Genomic DNA, 6,922 nt, shown 5'->3' with positions numbered 1-6,922 from the left:
CTTTCTGTGGTTGATTTCTGGTTCCATGCTGTTGTGGTCAGAAAGATACTTGAAATAATTTCTATCCTCTTTAATTTGTTTTGGTGTCCTAGTATGTGGTCTATTCTAGAGAATGTTTCAGATACAATGTCCTGAAAAATCTCAATTTAGTCCAACTGTCCTATTGTGTCATTTAGGATCTCTGTTGCCTTATTGGTTTTCTGTCTGAAGAGCTGTCCAGTGATGTCCACTGATGCCAGTGGGGTGTTAAAGTCTCCTGTCACCGTATTCCCATCAATTTCTCCCTTTGTGTCTGTTGGTATTTGGTTTATGTACTTAGGTGCTCCTACGCTGGGTGCACTTATTAACGAGAGTAATATCCTCTTCCTGTATTGATCCTTTTGTCATTATATAGTGTCCTTGTCTGTCTTCATGGCCTTTGTTATAAAGTCTATTTTGTCTGATACGAGTATTGCTGTCCCCACTTTCTTGTCATTTGCATTTGGATGAAATATCTTTTTCCATTTTCCATCCCCTCACTTTCAATCTATGTGTGTCCTTTGCCCTGAAGTGGGTCTCTTGTAGGCAGCGTGTATTATAGACTCTTGTTTTATTATCCAGTCTGCCCCTCTGAGTCTTTTGTTCAGAGCATTTAGACCATTGACATTTAAGGTAATTCTTGATAGGTATGTATTTATTGCCATTTTAAACTTTGCTTTCCAGCTGATTTTGTATTTCTTCTCCAGAAATTGGAGACTCTTGGGTTCTGAGAAGTCTTACCAGGTCAATGGGAAAGACTGTCTCCTGGTGTGTGCAGGAATCTTGATACTTTGGGGACCTTTGGAAGAGAGGAGCCCACCAAGGCAGAATCCAATGGCGGGCCTTTGGCATAGACTTCCTGGCCGTGAGAGGCCTTTTGGGAATTCAGTCTTAGACACCTGAGGAGTTACACCAAAGCCTATGTTGTCAATTGACCAGACTTATTCTGCAAACAAATTCGTCTTGATTTGGCTGTGTTTGGTGGAGATGAGGCTCATTTCAGAGAGAAAAATATTATGTTTTAGTGGCCTATTAAATTCTAGTACTGTTGATTGAGGTCTAGATTCATGAAAGTTATGGTGTTAGCCACCCTTCTGCCCGGATGTTTAGGAGGAAAAGAAACTTCTCTAGTGAGGTTGTCACAGAGTGTAACTACTCACGATCTGTAACATGGCTTGCTTTAAGTCTGCCACTAAAAGCACACGTGCAATGTTTGTGTAACAACTCGGCTTAATTAATAAAATATATAGCTTCTGAAATGTTTCCCCACCACCATACCTCTGAGCTTGTTCACAGTCTCTGATCAGTTTTCCCCCAACGTGGACAATTAGGCAAACATAAAGGAGGAGGCCTAGCACCAAGAGACACGGTCTGGACCCAGAGCAGGCAGCATTCATCTCGGCTTTAAGGGACATATACTTTGGCCTCTCAAAAGATTTGTAATCAAAAGGGGAAATGATGGAAAAATCATCACACATGGAAGTACAAGAGGAAGTCGTTCTTGCTTATTATAACATGGTTTAACTTAATGACCGGAGTAGCCTGTTTCCTGGCCTTTGAAACCTGCAGGGCACATCTGCTTTGGCCGTTGAGGGGACTGAATTTGAAAGTCAAAATGTAGCTGTCGCTCAGACATCGAAGGTAAAACTAGGTGGCCACTGTAGGTATTTTTGGACATGTTCCTGTATTACTGAAAACTTGAGTTTTCCAAACTCTGTTATAGACCAGGACAAAAACCACAGGCGGGTAGGCTATTATCTCAGACTGTGGTTCCTGCTTGTGTTTCGCTTAAAGGTCGTGATCTCCCGTGTTGTGCCTGTTAGATGTCTTACATTTTGTCCCCAGCCTGAGCAGAGGAAATCTGTTCGAGGACTGAGCAACAATGGCCTCGTTGCAAAATGAGTCTAATTGCTGGGTCTGCAGCGAGACGCCTGTGTTGGTGTCTTCCTCTGGGCTTCCGTGGAAACTCCCCCTGGCTAATGCGACCGTGGGGGGACAGCTGACAGTGAGGTGGGAAGACTCTCACCATCTTCCTGTCCCACATGCAAGTACGTCAGAAAGGACTTCTGTCAGCAAACATTACAACACCTCATATGCTTTGCCAGGGTGACTGCCCGTGAGACCCCAGGCTGCGCTGTAAGAGGAGGAGGTGGGCTTCAGGACACACAAGTCCAAATAGTGGGATTAACCATTGGGTCCTTCATGAGTCTGCCACTAATGGCACTCAACATGGGGTGACTGCTAACTCCTCGCTAGGCTGCCATAATGTTTCTTCTAGAGCCAGGGTCTTCCCCTCCCCATGGGGGTGACTCTGGGTTTGTGAAAACCAGGGGTGTCCTTACCCTCCTTGTAACTGTACAGGGCGCTGCTGCGAGTGACTCCCTCTCCACTGACCCGGTAAGCGCTTGGCTGCAACATTTGCCCACATCCTGGCAAATGACTGTTCTTAGCATCCTGGGTATCTTATTCTTGATACTCTGGCTGCGGCTGTCTGTACTGTATGTTTGGAATCTGGCTGCAGTGCACCTCTACATTCGTGAGTCCAAGGACATGGCAGAAGAGGGGTGGGCCAAGATTGTGAGGGTCATGCAGGGTGTGCAGGGGTGAAGCGTATGGTCAGGCCACTCAAGATGGCAATTCTCTTGCTCTTTGTATATCCCCTGCTTCATCTACACCCTACTCACATGACTGACCTTCTTACATGGTCCCACCCCAGCCTATGACTGTTCTAATCTTTATCTAATCTATGATGGCTTATCAAAGGAGTGGTGAGGGACGTGCCCCTTTGCTAGTCTGCCTGATAACTCATGAGCCAGCCTGACCTCAATTCCCCCTATAACTGGTAACCTCCCCCTCCCAATCCCCCCAGGAGCAGACTGCCGCCATGTCCTTGCCCACCTACTGCCACTGTGAGGTGTTGCTCCAGGACCTTGCTTCAGACACCTAAGATCCCCATCCATTAAACCACTGACATCTGTATCACTGACTCCGGGCTCTTCCTTCAGTCTTGAAGATGGGCAAGCACAGGGCTTGCAGGTCTGCAGGGTGCAGCCCCACACTCCTAGATAATCTTGCTGGGTAGGGCAGCCTAAGTTACAGGTTTTCCCCTTTCGGGACTTTGAATATATTTTGCCATTCCCTTCCGGCCTCCAACGTTTCTGTAGAGAAATCAGCTGATAGCCTTACGGGGGTTGCCTTGTAACTAACGCTATGTTTTTCCCTTGCTGCCTTTAGAATCTTCAACTTGGCCATCTTAATTATGTCTTGGTGTAGGTCTGTTTGGGTTCATCATGTTTGGGACCCTCTGTACTTGGATACATCTCCTTCCTTAGGTCTGGGAAAATTTCAGCTGTAACTTCTTCAAATAAGTTTTCGATCTCCTTTTCTCTTTCTTCTTCTGGGACCCCTCTAATGCATAGACTGGCATGCTTTGTATTACCCCATAGGTCCCTTATATTGCTTTTTCTGTCTCACCTTCTGATTGGGTGATTTCCTTTATTCTATCCTCCAGGTCACTTATTCCTTCTGTGTGATTCAGTTTGCTATTTACTGCCTTAGCTCAGTTTTCATGCAAATGAATTGTCTAATTTTGACTGTCTTCATAGTTTCTAGATCCTTGTTACAGTGATCTGCATTTCTTTTGACAGCTTTTCTTAATTCCTTCAGTATTTTTATTATCTCCTTTTTGAACTCTGGGTCTGTTTCATTATTTGTTCTTACAGGGGAATTTTCTTATTCTTTTCATTGGGAGGGGTTCCTATCCTTCATTTTACTTGTATTTCTCTGACTCTATGAATTTAGGAGAAATAGTTATGTACTGTGGTCTTAAAGGGCTGTTTTTTTGTGTGGGAGTGTTCCTGTGTAGCCTGCATCAGTCTAATATTTCGTAGAGAGGGCTATTTTTAGTATGGATGGCTGTCATTTTTTTCTCCATGTGCTGGCTGTTATCCCCTTGATGTGGGGTGGTCATTGGTGTTTTGGTGACCAGAGCCTGCCCTGGATGTTGAGCAGAACATCCTCTTCACTCGGTGGCTGTTACAGCCCTGTCGGGGACAGGGTCTGCTCCCTAGTTGCTGGAGTAGAAGCCCCTAGATACAATTCTGAGCTGCTGTATGAGGCAGGCAGGACTGGGGCACTCCCGCTGGGAGAGGAGCCACTGAGTGTTCCTCTTTAGATGTGTACCAGGAACTGCCCTGTGCAGTGTCCCGTCACCCACTGCACACACTCACAGAGTACACTGTCGTTGGCACTGCCCTCGGCCCCGCCTCAGCCGTGGGGATGCAGGGAGCCTGCCCGGAGGTCCCCTCAGGCACTGTGCTCTCACAAAGCCTCCGGTGCAGGTTCACTGAAGTCCAGCACCTGAATCCACCCTAGTCACACAACTGGACCCGATGGGGGAGTTAGGGAATCAGCTCTGACCCCAGCCCCACCTCCACAAGTGCACACCACTGCTAACGCTGGACTGCCCCAGCCACAGGATGCCAGGAATCTGCTCAGGTGTCCTGCAGACGCCGCACTTACAGAGCCGGGACGTAAATCCCCAGAAGTCACACAGACACTGGGACATCGATTTCAGCCCTGCCCCCGCACGTGGGCAAGCCACCAGTGCCTGCGCACTCCCCGAGCTCAGAGGGGCAGACCTGCGCCTGGGAGCATGCGGGGAATGAGGCTGCTTTGGGCCAGCCCCTCCCTTTGAGTGCAAGTTAACAACGAGGTATCTATGGGTGATCAGGACTCTACCCTGTGTACACCTGAGGTTACGGCCCAACCACACTCCAGTCCCTTCGGGCTGTCTCCATGCAGCCAATCCTAGCCCACTCCCGGGGTCTGTCCGCTGAAGCCCGAGTTTCAGCACCCAGCCCCTGCTCGCACCAATGTGCGCCTCGGGCTGGGGAGTGCAGCCAAGTGGCCAGGACCATCTGTGCTGGTCTCTGTTATGCCCGCCACTAGCTGGCTGCTGTGTTCTCTGAACCTTGAAAGCTCCGTATCTGTCCCCGCAGACATCCCAGCCAGTGAAGGAGGTTCCCAGGGTGAGGGAACCTTTCCTTTTTCACAGCTCCCTCCCAGGGGTACACACAGGTCTCATCCTGATCCCCCCACCCCCTTTCATCCTACCTGGTTACAAAGTGGTCTTTAGTGCAGCTTTGGTTGTATGAGATCTGCCAGCATTCAGTGGGTTATTTTGTGAGAACTGTACCATGCACAGGTAGATGTGTTTTTGATATATTTGCGGGAAGAGGTGAGCTCCAGGTCCTTCTGTTCCATCTTGATCTCTGCCCGTCCTTACTGTATCAAGTTCTTGGGGATCAAACGGCAGGGCGTGCAGTGCCGTTCAGTGTTCCCATGGCCAAGGGCCAGCTCCGGTTCCAGGTCCAGGTGTTGTAGGCAGCGTGAGAGCCACCTGCTGGTGAACCTTCATCCATCAAGTTCTCTCGTGAGTCTGCCCCGCTTCCTGTTTCATCCCTATAGCGCTTGCCTCCAATGATGCTCTAGCTTTAACTCAATCGGAAACTAAGCTCCTCTAGTTCCCTCTCTTGAGCAGCGCTGTCCAGCAGAACTTTCTGACATAATAGAAATATTCTACATCTCCACTGTCCACAACAGTAACCACAACCCATGTGTGGCAAAGTATTCAAAATGTGGCTAGAGCAAAAAGCCGAATTTTCAGTTAGTTTTAACTGTATCTGAATAGCCACACGTGGCTAGTGGCCACTGTACACAAAGGGGACAGCAGTGAAGCAGTGCTTCTCAGCCTGGTCTGTCCCTTCAAGCCTTTTAAGAACCCAGATGAGCAGGCCATACCCCAAACCCATTAAATTAGAATCTCAGTATTCTGAAAGCTCTCTCCGGGTACTTCAAACATGTGGCCAAAGTTGAGAATCACTGCTCTAAAAGCAGTGTTGGGCAAACTAGAATCACCAGGGATCTTGTTAAAATGCAGATTATGATTCACAGGCCTGAGGTGGGAACTAGGATTCTGCACATCAAACAGGCAGAAGCTGCGGGTCCCTGGGCCACACTGAGGAGCAAGGCTCTAACCCAGCCCTTCTTAGTCCATTCACTTCCACAAACACGGAGTGCTCCCCACGGGTGCAGTGGCGTGACAGTTCTGGCTTTTAGAGTATTTGCCTGTCACAACACGTAATTAGATGCAGGTCCAGGAACAAGGTAACAGGTTAATTCTACGTGCCAGCCTGACGGGCTGGGGGGGGGCCAGACAGCTGGCAAAACGCTATCTCTGGTTTGTCTGTGAGGGTGTTTCCGGAAGTCATTAGCACTGGCACCAGTGAACTGAGTAAAGCAGAGGGCCCTCTCCACCATGGGTGGCCATCATCCAATCCGTCAGGGCCCAAACGGAGCAGAAGGGCAGAAGAAGGGCAAATTTGCCCTCTGCCTGAGCTGAGACGTCCGTCTTCAGCACTCCCGGTGCTCAGGCCTGGACGCGGACTGAGTTACACCCCAGCCTTCTGGGCTCTCCAGCTTGCAGACAGCAGATCGTGGGCTTTCTCAGCCTCCGTGATCAGTGTCCTATCAAAAGTCTCCTCTTGTACATTTCTAATCTATTCTATTGGTTCTGTTTTTCTGGAGAACCCTAATACCACTATTAAATGTAAATTATTCCCCTGAGAGGAAGAGAAGGGGCAAGGTGAGGACCACTGCCACAGCATGAGACGTCGGTGATCTGACGGCTCTTTAAACACAGACACTGCTTACATCAGGGGCTGGGAAATACGGACCCTCAGAGCCTGCACGGCCACCAAAAGTGCAGTACAGCAACTAAAGCGTGCCCGTGTGTACTCACTGCAAAGAAGGTCAAACCCTCTGCCCTAAACACTCAATTTTAGCCCTATTCTGTGCCCTCCTAGAACCCTGAGATGTTAGTTTCAACACGTGAAAACTGAAA

This window comes from Camelus ferus, chromosome 21, assembly GCF_009834535.1.
Source record: "Camelus ferus isolate YT-003-E chromosome 21, BCGSAC_Cfer_1.0, whole genome shotgun sequence".
Classification (NCBI taxonomy): domain Eukaryota; kingdom Metazoa; phylum Chordata; class Mammalia; order Artiodactyla; family Camelidae; genus Camelus; species Camelus ferus.
The sequence above is the reverse complement of the archived record's forward strand: the minus strand, read 5'-3'. Positions refer to the sequence as shown.